This window comes from Euprymna scolopes, chromosome 16 (genome assembly GCF_053919585.1).
Source record: "Euprymna scolopes isolate OS-2025 chromosome 16, ASM5391958v1, whole genome shotgun sequence".
NCBI classification, from domain to species: domain Eukaryota; kingdom Metazoa; phylum Mollusca; class Cephalopoda; order Sepiida; family Sepiolidae; genus Euprymna; species Euprymna scolopes.
The window spans coordinates 96114445-96133189 of NC_136497.1; the positions used below are offsets into that span (position 1 = coordinate 96114445).

General features: G+C 34.8%; 1 protein-coding gene and 1 pseudogene across 1 annotated transcript in view; both read left to right on the forward strand.

Moving 5' to 3' along the window:
• Window positions 1-18745, forward strand: part of LOC145296023 (uncharacterized) — a 206871-nt gene that overhangs the window by 133287 nt on the left and 54839 nt on the right. The window lies entirely within an intron of this gene.
• On the forward strand, window positions 2092-2209 carry LOC145296329 (5S ribosomal RNA; annotated as a pseudogene).

The following is an 18745-nucleotide window of genomic DNA, read 5'->3' on the forward strand; positions in this document are numbered from 1 at the left end:
TTTATTATATATGATTTGTCAGATCATTGATAAAGATCAGGAAGAGAGTTTGGCCTAGGATGGATCCCTGAAGCATGCCAACTGTGATACATTAGCTTCAGACTTCTGCCCATCAACGACTGCTTGTATAAACCTATTGGAGAGAAAAAGTTCGATGGTTGAGACATTTCCAGATATTCTGCAGTTAGAAATCTTTATGTCAAGAGTTATTGCTCTCGAGAGGAAATCCCCATCGATAGGTTTATTGATCTTTAGTGAAATTACATCAACTGTATACCTTACATGACGGACCCATATTGTTTGTCACTGAGTAAGTATTTATGCTGAGGTGGTTGACATTTTCTCTATTTAACATGGATTTAAGCAACTTACTCCTGACACACAAGTTAAGTTGCAGAAGACCAGTCTCCAATATTTTTAAATACAGGGCAAACTAATGACGTTTTCCAAACTTCTTATTTAAGACTTTTACTTGGTTGTGATTGATGGAACAAGATTAAGTTATCACTGTAGATAAAATAAAGAGTTCTGTTTGAAATTCCATATAGATTTCCGAGTTTGACAAAACACACCTGAAGGAGGTCAGGGGATTGCATCGGCCAAGATGCTGTGAGAATAACGTCCAAGATGAGAACTATAGTCTGAATATTTCCAAATAATAAAAATGACTAAAATTTATTTGATATGATAATATTCGGAGTGTTCAATAAAAATGCCTGACTTATTTCTGGTTGTTTGAAATTTTGCATGTGCATTAATTTATACATTTATGGGTTATGTGGCAAAATTACATCTCTGAACTAATTGAGGTTTCTGATTTACAGGTGTTTGAACTGAGTCAGGTGTGAAGGGATTGATTGTTGTGCAGTTATCTTGTTTTTGTATTTGAAAAGATGCCATATATCACAGGAGAATTTTATGAAATAAAAAAAGGATAGTAATGATACCTCATCATATGAATTTGTAAAATACTGGCATCATGAATTCAAACACGGAAATCTGTGGAAATAGCTTTCAAATCTGGTCGAAACCCCTTCTTCTACCACTGATGAGGCATCTATCAGTTAAGTTGAGGTTGCTATTTTGAAACATCGATGTGTAACTATTCACCAAATAGCCCAGGAGGTCAAGATTAGTACAGAGTCTGTGAAAACTATCATCCATGACCATTTGCATATGCATATAAAATCTGTCAGATGGATTCTCAGGTTGCTGACACCTTTTCAGATGCAAGAACACATTGAGTGCTTGAAGATGAATTTGGAGATGTGCTAAAAAGATGAGAAAGTTTTTCAAAAGAGATTACACAGGATGGAACCCGAGTTTATCACTATGATCCAGAGACTAAAGCCCAGTAAATGCGATGGAAGCATCTGGATTCACTATCTTTAAAGAAGGCAAGGGTGCAGCCCTTCACTGTCAAGGTCATACTCATAGTCTTCTAGGACCAGGAAAGAGTGGTGATGATAGATTTCTTGGCAGAGGATAGTACAAGGAGGCTATTATGCTTCACTTTTGAGGAAATTAAGAGAAACTATAAAAATCAAGAGCAGGGGAAAAATCAGCAAAAATATCTTCCTTCTGCAAGATAACTAGTTAGCTAACAACTAGTTAACAATGCGCATGTTGCCAGATCAGAAGCATGGGTATATGACTATAACATCATCTTCCATCCCCCATACTCTCCTGACCTTGCACCCTCTGACTTCTTCCTCTTCCCAATCATGAAGGTTTTAAAAGGAAATTTTTTCTCAGTTAATGCAACATTGATTTCTGAAGTCACGTTGTGGTTGGAGGATCAACGTAGGATGTTCTACAAAAACGATCTCCAAAGTTGCATTAAATGATGTGAAAAATGTGATTCTAAATGTTAGTGTGGAGAAATACTAATATTTGTGCCAAGTTTCGTTGCTTTATTGCTATCATAAGTTGATCAAAGACATTACTTATTGAACACCCCTCATACTTTTATTCAAGTTTAAAGATAAATTTGATATACTTGAACAATAAAAACTGCGATAATGTAAGATGTGTTATGCCAATATGCTATGCTTTTAAAGATGTTTTTACATGCTATTTTATTTCATTATTAATTACGGCATAATCACGTTTGACACACCAGTTCCTGTCAGATCACTGAAGTTAAGCAACGATGAGCCTGGGCAATACCAGATGGGTGACCATTTGGGATTTTCAGGTGCTGTATGTGCTCTCCGCTTACCTCGGCATTGTTTCCAGTTGTCCTGGACTTCTCCTTGCCACTGAACTCAAGCAGTGCCGATTCAGGAGAGGTATGGTTGTAGATTGCGCAACCTTGTCACATAATTACAGAGGGTATCCTTTGTCTTTTGAGACTGAACGGAGGCATCAACATGTTATTTTATCAGGTAAAAACCTGAACAACTAGATAATGTCTACATTGGAAGTGCTTTGATCTACTGGTTATGTAAGATAATCAGCTACTCTGAACCTGATGAAAAAGAAATCTTATCGAATGGTCTCTCAAGTTGTAATATCTTCAGGGTTGTAAAATGGACTATTATTATTCCATTAAAGTATTTTCAATATAGATCCAGTGTTGGCATTGTCTAATTTAGCACGGATAAAGTCGGGGGTTGGAGTTTGTTTGGATAGTTACAGCTGCTTTACTCTGCTCAAGAATTAATGGATGTCTATTTGCTTCCAGGTTTTTGTTTGGCTTGATTCAATATATCGTAGAATTCTTAGACTTTTTAGAAGGATTGTATAACTTGATTAGAAGAGCATTTTATACATTTTTGTTGAGTGTGTGTGTGTATGATCGAGAGAGAAAATGAGGGAGATGTAAGTAATCCTGGCAACTGATAGGAACTTCCTTGCTTTTAGTGAAGTTGTTTCTAATTTGCTTAAGATGTTAATGCTCTGTGTTTTGTGCTTCTATTTTTCACTTTTATGGTTGTCATCAGATGTTAAAGCAATGTTTAACAAAATAAATTTTTTTTAATTTCGGTTAAACGGCTCTCGTTTACAATAGCTGCTATATGTACGTTTGAATCATTCAATACACAATTCCATCTAACCATGTAAATATAAAATAGGAGAACAAAGTATTTTTTTACCAAATGAGATTTAAAATAAAAAATGTCCAAATGCCCCAAACTTGACTATAACCTCTGAAAATAATCAAAAACAATTTTTTAATCTAATATCAAGACAAATAAATGTTTACTTGTGAAAATAAAGTAAGAAAAAAAAAATTGTACCATTATTTTCTATAAATTGAAATCTTTAAGCATTTATATCGACTTCAATTTAAATTATTTGAGAGAGGTGTTATATATATTTGTTTCATTCCTTATCACAGTATTTGAAATAAACTTTAACGAAAAGAGCCTGTCATCGTAAGTGGTATAGAATCTAGTCATGAGTTAGATTGGAGGAGTAATTTGCATTGCAGTTATACCAATTGTCTTAAAAGCAATTAGTATTTTTGCACCTATTCAGAAATGGAGAGACAGAAACATTCTTCTCCAAACCAAGCTGAAGCTACTAAATGTGTTAGTCTGTTCAATCATGCTTTACGCATGCGGGACATGGACACTGAACACACTTACAATGGAGGTTCCAAGCAGAAGATTCCTTTGCGTCTCATACAAGGTCCGTGTCACCAATAATGAAGTCTATAGAAAGGTCACTCAACATGTGCATCACTATGAATCACGTTGAAAAAAGAAGAAACTCAGATGGTATGGGCACGTAAAATGCTCAGAAGGATTCGCAAACACTATCCTGAAAGAAACAGTCGAGAGAAAAAGAAGACTGCGCTAACAGAAGTGGTGTGACAACATCCTTTCATGGAAAAGCTTTTATGTTACCCAGGCACTCGCTCACAGCCATACCAAGTGGAGCCAGGTGGTCCACTGTTTATCCACCATGCAGCTACCCTATGGCAATGTTGGGTTACGGGAACAGTAACAGTAGCCTGGAAAATCTGAACCTGTGTTTTTTCACATAAACTCCATTCATTATTAGTGATATATGATGGTTAAATTATGTGCATATAATGGACGAATGGTAACTCATTTAAGGAGTGTTTTTTATAAATGAGTCATTACCTTGTCTAGTTAAGACATAAGCAGCAAAGACTCATTTCCTTCAACTTTTAAGGCTTTATGCTCTGGAAAAAAATAATCTTACTTTAGATCTATAATTTAATTGTCAGCATTTTTTTATGTCTGTATTTGGAAAAACATAAAACTGATATAGTTCTTATCGACTTAATGTGTACAATTTTAAATATTTTTCTTCCACCTGCTTCACAAACTTTTACAATTTGCATTCTATAATCTAGAATCTTTGGACTTGTTTCAAATACCAGACAACAATTTTTTTTTTTTATTAACATTCATTTGTTAAACCTTGGATTGATAAGTGACCCATAATCTTGTATTACTATTCTGGAAAAAAAACAAACCCCTGAATAAAATCATCTTGGTGGTTATGAATATAGACTTGGTTGTTGTCATTGCTTTTTTCGTATCAAGATTTCTTTTAGGGTAGGGGATGTCATCAGTTTGGTTCATTATTTTTTTTAAAGACATATCAACCCTCAGTTTATTTAACGCTGATGCACAAAACTTGTAAACGATTCATTGTGTACATATTGTCCCCCTCCCCTGTATACCACGGTGTGGGTGGGGGTTGTGGATTTATACCTTTTTCTAATAATGATTATAAAATGGTTTCTATGCATTCTGTCTAATCCACCCTGTGCTTGTTAAATCGATCAAATGGCTTGAACCATCCTTGTCACAGGACGATAGTCTCCTGTCAGTTTTATTACCAGCAAAGTTGATACATGTTCATACATCTGGGAAGGGTTTTTAAATTCAGCATTTGGTATTATAAAATAGTCATCCATCTAAGTACTGATCAGATCAAATGTCACTAAATAGGAACTCCACAAAATTAAAACTTTTCTAAGTCCATACTTATAACGGCTATCACTCTGGTTGATTTAAGGTAACTTCCTCCTGAGGACATATCATGTCTCTGATTATTACAGCTCACTTTCGCCGATTCTGAATTAGGTCACATGATATGGCTAGCGAATCCTGAGTCTTTCATTGAGGACCAACGCCTTGTGGGTCTGATAGTGTTATTAGGTTGTCTGTGATTGTTGTCATCAAGATTTTCACAGCTGCCCACTAGCATATATTAAAAAGAAAACTGGATGTAAAAAAAACAACAAAAAAAAAACAACAAAAATCAATTTAGGTAGAGATGAAAGAAAAAATAATATAATTTTTTATTTGTTCGGCTAATGTACCAGATTTATCCCTAAACAAACTAACTGATCAATATGAAATTTGGAACATCACTGCTAGGAGTAAGGCGTCCAAATGTGGTCTATATTTAGTTTAATTTAGTTTTTTTTGTTGTTTTTTACATGCGGGTCACCGCTTATCAAGGGCCAGAGGCTACTCGAGGATGAGGGTTAATTGGTATATATTAGTCATTGTGATTTTAGCATAGTAAACATTAATGGGAATTTTGTAAATTGGATTACTTAGGGGGACGGTTCAATAAGAACTTGTTCATGTTGGACTTGAAGACAATCAGATTGTAGTCAGCTGGAAAGGAGGCAAACAGAATAGAGTTTCACAGACGAGCAGTTCTAAGAAAGAAGCCCTGTTCATGGAATCTACGTTTAGCACGGATAAAGAGTGTGGGTAATTGTTGATAGTGGTTCTGGTAAGACGAGTGTTTTTCGTGAAAGTCTGGCAAGGGGAGACCAGAGATCAAAGTTCAGATGAGCACCTGCCATGAAAATAACGATAAAGCAGGGACAGGCTCGCTACGTCCCTTCTGTGGGAAAGGGGTTGCAGAGAAGAGAAAAGGGCATCCCCCACTAAGCTACGAAATCTATTTTGAACTCTGTCAAGACAAGATAAGCTGCTTCTAGCAGCTCCTGCCCAGATGTGGCAACAGTACTCCATCGTTGGCCAAACCTGGCTTTTATACAGGTAGAGAATTGCATCAGGAGTGAGATATCTACTGGAGCAGTAGAAGAATCCCACCATCTTTCCAGCGACTTTAGCAATTGATTTGATATACGTGTTCCATTTCAGATCAGGAGTAAAGGTCAAGCCCAGAAGCTTGTCAAAACATGAAGCCTCCCCAAGACGAGAGCCATTCATTTTGATTGATGGCAGCTGGGCAACAGAGCGTTCATTTCGATTGATGGCAGCTGGGCAACAGAGCGTTGATGATGTAAATATAGAAGCTTGGTTTTAGATGCATTAAAAGTAACCAGCCACTTCTTTCCCCATTGTACCACGTGCTCAAGATCAGAGAAGAGTCAGAGAGAACTTGGTCGCTTACGGTCTTCCATTAGATGGTAGTGTCGTTAGCATAAATGTGTACAAATGATCTAAGGATATGGTTTGGAAGATCATTGATGTAGATCAGGAAGAGAGTTGGACCCAGGATGAAACCCTGAGGGACTCCAGCATTAATACTGAGAACCTCTGATTTCTGCCCATCAACCACTACTCTTAAGAACCTATCAGAGGGAAATGATTTAATAGTTGAAGACATTTCCAGCTATACCATGACTGGAGATCTTGTGAAGTAGGCCTTTAGTCCATACCTTATCAAAGGCCTTTGATATGTCAAGAGTAATTGCCCTAGAGAGGAAGCCTCAATCGAGGGATTCGCCAATCCTATGAGATATAACTGTGAGCACGTCTGCTGTAGATCTAGCAGAACGGAAACCATATTGCATGTCACTAAGAAGGTTATTTTTGCTGAGATGGTTGACTACTTCCTTGTTTAGTACAGATTCCAGCAGCATAGGAGTTGTTTAGTACAGATTCCAAGATGCATAGGAGACTTATTGGTCTGTACTGAGAGGGAGATGAGCGATCACCTGAGTTCTTAAATACAGGGCATACTGATGAGATTTTCCAAGGTGTTGGGAAGCATTTCTCCTTAAGACAACGCTTAAATAACTTGGTAAGTATGGGCGCTAGTTCCGGTTGAAGCCTTTTGAGTACTATGACTGGAATGCCGTCCGGACCAGTTGTTTTACTGGAATCAAGGTTTATGATTAGCTTGGCAACATCGCGTACAGATATTTGTATGTCACTTAGCATGTTTTCTGATATACAAGGGAATACTGGGGGTTGGCAGCCTTGGTTGTTAAGGGTAGAATTAGCTGCAAAGTTCTTGGCAAAGAGATTGGCTTTGTCTGATGCTGATGATATTAACTCAGGTCCATTGATGATAGTTGGGATAGAGCTCACACTTCTTTTGAGGATTCTGTTTGCTATTTGCCAGAACTGATGGGAACCAAGCCGCTGCTCAGCTACCTTGGACTTGACAGACTGAGCATATAACTTTCTTGCCTTCTTTATTACTTTTTTACAGTGGTTGCTGGCAGTCCTGAAGGCGGCTTTAGTCTCAGTACATCTATTATATTGGAAGCAGTGGAAAAAGTGATTTCTGTGTGCAATGGCAGCAGCACATTCTGGAGAGAACCATGGCTGGCTGTTTGGTTTTTGCTGGAACATTTTTGAGGGTATAAAACTGTCTATGCCTACAGTTAACCATTCCGTCAGGTCTGATACTATAGAGGACACATTCTTTTTAAACATGGCACGTAGAGGTAGGTTTGATATAAATGTACGGAAACTAGCCCAGTCAGCCATAGAAAAACGATACACACGACGATGAAGAGGTATGTCTGAGGACCTATTACATTTTGTTTTTATCTTGACCGATACAACAGAGTGGTTGGAAGATCCCAATGGGGACTGAATGGAAGATGAGCACAGCTTAGGGCAAGTTGTGAGAAAGTGGTCTAGCAGACTTGCATACTGACTGTTAGTGTTGGGAACGCGGGTGGGTTCTTGGACAATCTGAGTGAGGTCATAAGCAATGGAGAAATCGTGGCAGAACCTCCCCTCGTCATCGGTCTTGTTTGGGTGGGTTAACCATTCCACATTGTGAACATTGAAGTCTCCACAGACGTGGATGTTAGCTGAGGGGTACTCAGACAGGACATGGTCAATTTTCTCAGTTATGTTATTGAAGATAGTAATTCCACTGTTGTGGGGGTGATAGAGTGCAAATATAAACGCAGTTGTGTGAGCAAGTGCAACCCGGAAGCACATGTAAGGTAAATTAGGATCTTCTCTAGAGATCTCTCCACCACATGGAAAGTCGTCTTTAATGTAGGCACATACTCCATGCCGATGGCGATTTTGGAGGTTAGATTTAGAGGTTAAGTTAGAGTATCCTTTAATTACGAACTCATCTAGGGAAGAAGTCGGTCTAATGCCAGTTTCGCTTAGAAATAATAGGTCTGGCTTGGTCTCCTGTAATAGAGTTTGAACCTCTGGAAGGTTGGAACGTAGACTGGAATTAATATTATATTTAGCAGAGATTGAGTCAAAATAAAGAATTTTAATAAAAAGAATTAAGCACCAAAAAAATACCGGTGTGAAAATAATCAGTTGTGGGGATATTTTCCCCATAATATGTTGATTCAAAAGACGAGAGTGGAAATAGAAATCCTTTCTGAGAATTCAGATTGTTCTGAAATTACTCTTTGGGGTATTTTAAAGGGTTTTAAGCGACATGAGCTCTATTTAAATATTCAAATATTTCAGATTGGCATTGAATTTAATTCATAGTCATTGGAACCAATTAAATATGATTTTTTTTTTTTTTTTTTTTTTTAAGGCTCTGTAAATTTTAGGCGTTTTCTCAAATCAAAATCATATGATGGATTTCGATAAAAATTGAAATAAGAATTTTAGACATAAGGTTCAGTAGCATTAAATCTTGATTTTGATCTTTATATTCTGTTTATGAAATTAATTTTATTTGTCTTGGGGCGGGTGTTCTTCCGGTTCTCTATATATTTAGTTTCCTATTTAAATTAATGTATTATTTAGATATTGGTTAGCATTAAAACTTCTTTTAATATAATTTTCTGAGATTCAATGATAACATACCGAAAGAATATCAAACACAAGAACTCATTGATTCTTTCTTTCTTTTTTATAAGAATACAAATGCAGTCATTATGATCGACATTGAAATTGGTCTATTTTTAACACATTTTTTTGTCTTTCCTACAAAATAAATTATTTCTGATTTACTTTCCAACAGACAAAACCGTTTCAATAATTAATGCAATCTTTTCTATCATCCTCATTCCATATCTTTTAAACATTGTATTTCATCGAATTTTATTATGAACACGTTCAGTTTGTTTGAAATTAGACAAATCATTTTGAAAAAGTGCAATTGTTAATTTTTATACATTTCTAAATTTTTGAGATGAGGATTGTTTTGTTGAGATGAGGATTGGCTTTCTCTAGAATAAACTCTCTGAGGATTGCATGTACTTACAACTCTCTGAGGATTGCATGTACTTACAGTGGAGTTCTTTTCTCCTTCTTTTTCTGCCATTTCTCCTTCTTTTTCTGCCATTTCTCCTTTTTCTGACATTTTTCCTTCTTTTTCTGCCATTTCTCCTTCTTTTTCTGATATTTCTTTTTCTTCTTGTCACTGTTTCTTTTGCATCTTTTATTTTAAAGAAAGAAGGATAAAAACTTGATCAGAGAGAAGTCCTTTTTGAAGTCAACTTCTAAAACCTGCCGATTCTAGCATGTAAAACCGATGATGATGATGATGATGATCCTATTATGTTACATAAAATGTTTCGGTATGCAGATTTCTCATATCCTATACTTGTTGGATCATTGTTGCCAATCACTTTGCATAGTTATTGTTATTTGTCACCATAGTAGGAAAGTAATTTTGAGTACGTTGACCCTCCTATGACATATGGATGTTTCATGTCAAAGTAGGTTTTAACACTGAAGACCCTGTAACACTAGAGATGAAAACGAAAACTCATCAACTTTTAAGTGCATATGATGCTTTGCATGTCGGGCACACTATTTTTCCAGTGAGAAGAGAATGTGTGTTCACAAATGCAGATTGTTATAGGTGAAACCAATTTTTGCACGTGTAAAGACTTCGAAAAAGACAGACTAAAACCAATTGGGAGTCGTTGGAACAGCTGAGAGAAAGCATTGCTGTTGGAAACTTGTCGGTGTTTATGATGGTGTTTGTGAAGAGAAGTTCCTTCTGAAAGTTGGACTGCTATTGTAACTTCATTATGGATAACTTTTTTCCGACAGATTATTGCTACTATAATTACTAGTAGCAATGGTGTTAGTTTTATATATGCTATCTTCTTATGAATACTTTTTCATCAATGGTGTTTTCAGACAAATTTGATTGAATTAGTCCATTCGATATATGCAAGAGTGTCCGATGGAAATATGCTATTGATGGAAATTTGAATATTAGTCAAGAGAACTCCTGTTTAGAAGAGTTTGTTTGAAAGCAATCATTGATATTTATACACAAGTGTAGTCAGGTCAGGTTGACCCTCTTCCATCTTTGCTAATATCTACTAAGATAGTTCAACGTATACAAGCTCAACTGTACCGTTAGGATTTTTCTTTCTCTCTTCATATTTGTATCATACTTAGCTAAATAAAAGAAAATGCGAAGTGATCTTTTAACTAAGGAAACCACACAACAGTTTCATCCAGGAAGCTTTGCTAAAATCAATCTTCGTCTTAAGGATGTAACCGACTTTTGCATCTCCCCCTCCTCCTCATCATCATCATCATCAGCATCATGGTGCTGTTGAATTTGGAATTAATTTTTCTCCAAACAGAAATGCTGTACTTCAGCATTATCTATACATACATATGCACATTTACGTAACCTGTTATAACATCATTGCTATTATACTAGTTTTGTTGACCTTTTCTTATGTGATCTGCTATTGTTCTGTTTTAAGCAGAGTATAAAAACTGCCAAAGCGCTGTAATATTCTCTCTCTCTCTCTCTCTCTCTCTCATATATATATATATATATATATATATATACTAGCAGGACCTGTGGAAATTCCAGTTATATCCTTCATTTGTTATATATATTCCTGCTTAAAATTATTACTATTTTATGGTCGTCCAACATGAATGCAGACCTCAGTGACTTATATCAGAACTCTATGAATAAGCAACAATAATAATAAATGAAAAATATTTGTTTTATCAGGAAAATCAGTTTAGACAAGGCATGAAGCTACTTGTTATAAGGCGCTGCTAAAAAAATTAAAAAGATAAAATACTACTTCAAGATCAAACACCAGTCAACAATAAGTGTTAACTGGATAGATTTCGATCCAGAAAACAGCAATTCCTCCTACTTTCTCAAAAACCCTGGAATGTGAGGACTAAAGGACAAAATAAAGGAAGCGAGAAAAAATATACAAAAAGCATAGTATATTTCTTTATATTAAAAAGGACATGTTTTATTTTAACACTGAGACATTCAGAGTTTCCATTTAATGCAGACCTCAAAATATTATATCCCCTTTGTTCAAACTGAAACATACTTATAAAAGTACTTAGTCACCATTAAATCACTGCAAACTTCGGGATTCCACTTTCCAGTGTAAACTAAGTTATTGTCCAATTCATCAGGGGAGGGGGGCGGAATAATCAATATTATCTCACCTACGTCCATCAGGACCCACTGACAGAAGTCTTCATTATTAATGACAATAAGGGCTTAGCTTGAGTGTTTTGTTTTACGGCACATCTGCCCTTTTCAGGTTATTTAATGCGGAATCTGAACATTTTAGTACAAAAATTTATGTTTCAAATTTTTTACATCCGCAAATATTTATTCACGTTTGATTTGTTTTGTTGAGAAAAATTGTTTTTGGTTTTTCTGAACATGATTGAGTTTTGCAAAGTTAAGGTAAAGAAAAAAAAAAAACAACACTAATATTTGGTGTTTTTGAGGTTAGAAATCTAGTATCTTCAGATAGCCTGATATGGTAGCACCAAAGATAACAAGAATGTCTATTTAGTTCGTTCATGTTTGTGTATATCACTATCCAATTATTTTGTGAATATAAAAAAGGAACAATAAGTAGAAATTGGGTAAACTAATGAATATTTAATCTGCATCTAGCAATAAAAATATGACAGATTGCAATAATTAGCCAAGGAAATGCTATTTTAAACAAAAGCATGACGGACTAATCGACCAACTGATGGATACATGTTGATATTAAAATAAGCATATAATCGATTTTTTTTTTTTTAATCGTTGAGATTCCATGTATGGATGTTCATCAAATCATATCAATGAAAAAATAAAAAATAAATATTAATTTATTCTTAATAATATTTTGTTCACTTACTCATAATTTTGACTCACATCACTCAACATAATTACGGCTAATAGTCTCATTGATCGAAATGTTAGCTATATGAACCAATAAAACTTTAAAAATTCAGTATTTCGCTTTTCATTTTCATGTTTGTAAACTGTCAGGTGTTACATATATATATATATATATATATATATATATATTTATTTTCCATTTAGTGTCTTTTAACAACTCTTGCTGACATTTTCTTAAGTAATAACCTGTACATTTCAGTTGACCTATATTATTTTGCCCTATATATTTTTTTCGCACCTTTTAACATTTCCTGTCTGGGTCATTTTGACATTTGTTTTTCTATTTTCTATTTAATTCTATCACAATTTAATTTTTTTCCCTCTTCTTCTTCCTCCCTGATCTTTCTTATCTATATTTATGTCTCGACAGCAGTGTGATAAGCATATCTTATTTTTCTTTTATTAATATTATTGGAATTTTTCTCCTTTTCCCTTGTACATATTTGTGAATTATTCCATGGATTTCGGCCTTTGGGTTATTTTGGACCATCTTCCAATTATGGGATTTCCTTGGATTTTACTTGTGCAAATGGAAATTCAATTAACTTTCTTGAAGTTATATTTTTGGATTTTACCGTCATTGGATTATTTCTTTCACCAGACTATCGATTCACGTGTAATCACCTTTTTCTTCACCATATTCCCTCTGCTTCACTTTTTTGTTATCAAGTAAGATCTTTGACTTACTTGTTGTTTCATCAAATACTTTTGTATGCAAAATCCGATCCCGCATTTGGCTAATTCCTACCCTCTGATGAGAAGGAAAGTATTTCTTTGAAACTCTGCGGATTAAGGACTATCCACTTATCAAGTGTTTCCTTTTTAGATTAAATATGTTTTTAACTCTTTTTCAAAGTATTTTTAACATATTTTATTAACTGTTTGCTCGTGTATATATATATATATATATATATATATATATATATATATATATATATATATATAATGATATCATAAAAACCTAGACACCTCAAAAGCATGTGGACCTGATCTGCTATTAAAAAAATGCTCTGCTGAGGTTGCTCTAGTCCTCTCCAAATTTTACAACAAATGCCTTAACGAATCTTGCTTTCTTGACTGCTCGAAAACTGCTTCTGTGGTACTAGTTTATAAGAATTCTGGCGAAAGAACTGACCCAGTAAATTATCACCCCATTAGCCTCCTCCTGCTTTTTGCCAAAATATTTGAGTCCATAATTAACCAAGCTCTAGTCCATCACCTTTCAGCTGCTAAACTTCTGACCAACCAACAATATGGATTTAGGCAAGCCCGTTCAACAGCAGATATCCTAACTGTCATCTCTGAATGTATATACCATACACTGGACAAAGCAGGCAAGGGTAGATCAGTAGCCCTAGATAAAACTAAGGCTTTTGACAGGATATGGTACAATGATCTTCTCAGGAAAATTAGATCATACAGTATCACTGGACGAATACTTAGCATAATTAAATCCTTCTTAAATAAGAGAAGAATCCAGGTTGTCCTCGACAGTGGTACATCTGAACAATATGATATAAATGTGGGTGTACCTCAGGGGGCCTATCCTTGGACCTTTATTATTCCTAATATTGACTTCCCTGATAAAATTATCTCTGAGATGGGTATATTTACTTTAACACAACGCTCTATAACAGGCACGAGGGGGAAAACAAATGAACACAAATCTAAGGAAATGACAGAAACACTAGAGAAAGACCTCCAATTTGTAGTGGAATGGGGACAAAAATGAATGGTCACATTTAGTGTTGCCAAGGCTAAACTTGTTTCCTTCAATAATTACAAGAAACCTTCTCAACCACCAATAGCTATGGTTAAAGATACATTACCTGAAAGTACTTCTTTTAAACTCTTCAGCTTCACATTCACAAGTAACATGAGTTCGAACAGATACATTGAGAGCATTACTAAGGCCACTACGAGGAAGGTGGGGTCTCTCTCTACCGTGCTAGAAAGTTATTTACGCTTGAAAGTATCCTGTATCTCTACAAGGCCACCATTCGCTCATGTATGGAGTATTGTTGTCACATTTGGGATGGTGCGTCTGCTATTAGTCTCTCTCGTTCCTGAATAGGGTTCAAAAGAGTGTCGCCAACCCGATAGGTCCTGAACTATTCATGCTTCAACCTCTGTCCCATCAACAAAATGTTGCATCCCTCTGCCTGTTCTAAAAGTATTTTAATAGTGAATGCTTTGATGAACTACAAGCCCTTGTACCCCACTCGACGTAAATACCCTCGACACACCCAACAATCAGCAAAATCCCACTCCTACACAGTAGAGATCCCTGGATGTAAGAAGGTCTTCTACTCTAATAGTTTCTTCCCAGAACTGCTAGACTCTGGAACTTCCTTCCAGGTTTATGTTCTCCCAACTGTACTGACATGCAGAAGTTCAAGTGAAATGTGAACAGGCATCTTGCTGTTCAACTCCCTAGATAGTATCCCTGCAACTTATATCCTCGATAGTAGCCCCCTACATCAAAGTGGCACTGCGCCTTATTTGGGGTGAAAATGTAAAATATATAATTTCTTGAGTTTATATAAAAAATATATTTTTTAAGTATATAGTCCAAATTGTTACGAATAATGAGCTCAATAAAGTTATATTTCCGGCTTCAGAACATGCATACTGGTGTGTTACATTCTAATGATCAAAGAATAAAATCGGTCCACAACCATGATTTTTTTTTCTTAATTTTTAATTATTTACAATATATAAATATATATATATATATATATATATATATATATATATATATATTAGCAGACTATCCGCTGTTCTGATTTAGATTTTGGAATAGCATTATATGAAACTTCATATTAAGGAAAGTTTATTTTAACAGCAACATAGAATCATCAGGAAATGGGGATCATTTTACATCAAATTTATGCATGAAACTTATCCTCTAGCTTAAATTCTAAAATAATTTTTTTTTTAATTTTTATTATATTTTTTCTTGTTTCCTCCAAGTATTTTTACTTGGACCGAAGCTAAATACCACATCAGGTATTACCGGTTTTTATAAAGTCCAAATAAAAAACTAAACGAGACTTAACAAATGATGCCACAAGTTATTTAAGTTGCAGATTAACCAAATCTTCTCTCAATGACTTCAGGACTTCCATAACATGGCATTAAAGTTGAGGAAAATGTAAGAAACTTGATATAAACTTAAACTTGAGTTAGTATGATATAATCCATTAACCTAATTGTAAGCTGATCCTTCATTGAGAGAGAGAGAGAGAGACACACACACACACACACACACACACACACACACACACACACACACACACACACACACACACACACACATGTATATAATGGTCAGAAAGCTTTTTTTTACTAAGCTGTGAATTCCATTTGGAGATGATTGTTCCTGTATTCTATAAAGACAGAGGAAGGAGCAAGAGCGAGGAAAAAAAAAAAAAAAAAAGCTGGCCACTTGGCTTATTCTTTTTGTTATTATTCCCCTTTTTGTATTTACTCTTGTTATTGATCTTCCTGCACAGCTGCTGTTTGATCTGTACCTTACTCTTCATATGTGACTTTCTCCTGCGTTGTTACTTGAGGATTTGGGTACGAGTATTACGTGTTAGGGATTTTGGAATTTGCTGTTCTATCGTTATTTGAATGACAGCTGCTCGGCTAGTCCTTTCTTGTAAAACATTCACAACAAAAACTCATCTAGCTACAACCACTGTCAATAATTTCCCTTACTCTCTAGCTGTGCCTAAAACTAAACGAAAATTCCACGAGTTTCTTTCCTAGAACTACCCGCCTGTGAAACACAATACTGCAGGGCTGCTTCCCAGCTAAATATAACATGGTTACTTTCCAATTCTTGTTGAACTGTCCTCTTAAATAATCGAACTCTACCCAATTTCTACCATTACTGATCATCATGGTGTTGTCCACCAGCCACCTGATACTCATTAACTCTTATCCCCGAGAGGCCTTTGGACCTTGATAAGCGGTGATTCCCTAGTAAAAAAAAAAAAAAAAAAATGAAGCCACCTAATAGATACCCCAAGAAGTAACTGCAAGGAATTATGTATGATTTTTAGAGACAACATGTTTGAAGGTAAAAGCAAACTATGAGTTGTGATATATGATGTGTTAGCTGTGCAAGCATTGGGAATAGGTTTGCAGAAAAACATTTTTACTTTATACCAATCTTGAATTTGGCATCTTCATCTCTATCTGTCTGTATCACTTATCCATCTATTTCTCGAAAATATAGAAACCTATGAAACTTGTTTATTTATCTATTAATATACTAAATTTGAGGAAATCAACCATTGTTTCCTAAAGGTTTTCCAATATACTTTAATGGCACAAAATATATGTTAAAATATTCCTTAAATCTGCAATTAAGTTTTATTTTTTAAAATTAATTCTTATTAGCTGTAATTTATAATTAACTGGACTAGTAATCTATCGCTTGACTACACAACAAAATCATATACAATGTGTTTAAGTTGATAGTTATAATAGTATTCATATATCAGTTGAACTTTGACAAGTGAAAATATATTAATAGAAGACAAATCAGTACGGCATTATATGCTAAAAATATTAAATTTGTGATAAGTATATATATATATATATATATATATATATATATTATCACAAATTATTAATATATTTTCACTTGTCAAAGTTCAACTGAAACAGTGTTTGTATTTTTCTAATGTGTAGGTTACAAGATGCAACTGTATTATTTGAATTATTCTGAATACTTTTCTCATCTTGAATGTTATTCTCACAACGTTTCAGTTAATGTAATCTCCAACTTTCTTTAAGCATCTTCTCGAACTATGGAATCCGTATAGAACTCTTTATTTCATTAATGGACCCTTAGTGCAATAGATAGTGCTAACTATAATTAGTTCTAAGTGACAGTCAATCTTCAGTATGTGCAATACTAATAATATAAAAAAAATCAAATTTTATTGTTAACTCAGGAGCGACTGTCTCATAACGCCATTTTGAAAACGGAGATAACCTAATATAATTCAACGCCATTTTGAAAAGGGAGACAACCAACATGATTCAAACTTGCTTAAAAATTATTTTATTTATAAAAATAAAACTATTTTATCAATCTTTGGGATTTTTGGAATACGATTTTTTTTTCTGTCATGGGTACATGCATACAGATTTTTCTTTCTTTTTGTTTTAATATAGGGTGAATTCTGGACAAGCACTCTTATTTACAATGTGATATAAGTATATACTTTGATAGTTTATAATGGTATTTTATTTTTATTTAAAACAAAAGAAATTTCTCAGATCTTTTAATACTTTCACAACAACAATAAAAATTGATCCATTAATAAGTTGGATTAAAAAAAAATGAAGGATGCATGCCCCCCCCCCCCGTGAGTGCACAGTAAATGAGGCATAAAAAATGACTAAGTTCAGCATTTTCCCCCTTCCCCCATTTAGCCCCAAAAGTCCCCAGGGGACGTAAAATCCTGATGAAAATGAACAAACAGTGCTGTTTTAGGCCTTAACATATGTAAATTTGAGTTCTGCACCTTGCAAAAAAAGAAATGACTAAGTCCATCAGTTGCTCCCCCCTCCCATTTAGCCCCAAAGTCCACAAGGTCTTAACATATTTAAATTTGAGTTTAGCACTATGCAAAACTGCTTAATAGACATACACAAAAAATTTGGGACAAATATGGTAAAATAGTCCCAAAAATGGAGTGTTTTTATTAGCCCTAAAAGAGCCCCTGGGGCACACGCAAGAGTTCCTATTTATAATGCCTCCCCACAGGACAGAATTAGACACCAGGGTCGTTTTTTTTAATGTGAAGAAAAGGAACAAAAATAAAAATTGTCTCAGTTGCGAAGGATTTCTCCTCCACTGACAGAGAACAAGAAATTGAAGTGCAGCATCTGAAGAACAGATATTACACTTTGATCTTGTCCCGAAGGCCAAGACTAGAGTTATCGCAAAGTATAGACAAACAAAATTATATAGAAATCAGTTACAACTTTTCAGAAAATTTTATAAAAATCCAAGGCATCATTTTTTTTGATAAGCACAAGTGTCAATTTTAGCCATTTTAACCCGAAAGGCCCCCCCCCCCCCCTACGGGAGCATCCAGAGTTTCCTAGGAAAATCCGTTCTGTTACTGTTTACTCATATCATGTTTAATGTTTGTGCAAAATTTTAAAGAAATTTCCAAAGTGTAGTTATTGAGAAAAGTGCGGACGAAAAAACGGACAAGGATGAATTTACAGGTCCACCCTTCTTTTGTCAGGGAATCAAAAACGAAGAAAGTTAAAATAATATACGTTTCTGAATTTTTGAGATGAGGATTTATCAATCATATTATTTGAATTCTTCAGACTACTGTTCCCATCTTAGGTGTTATTTTCACAACGTTTCAGTCGA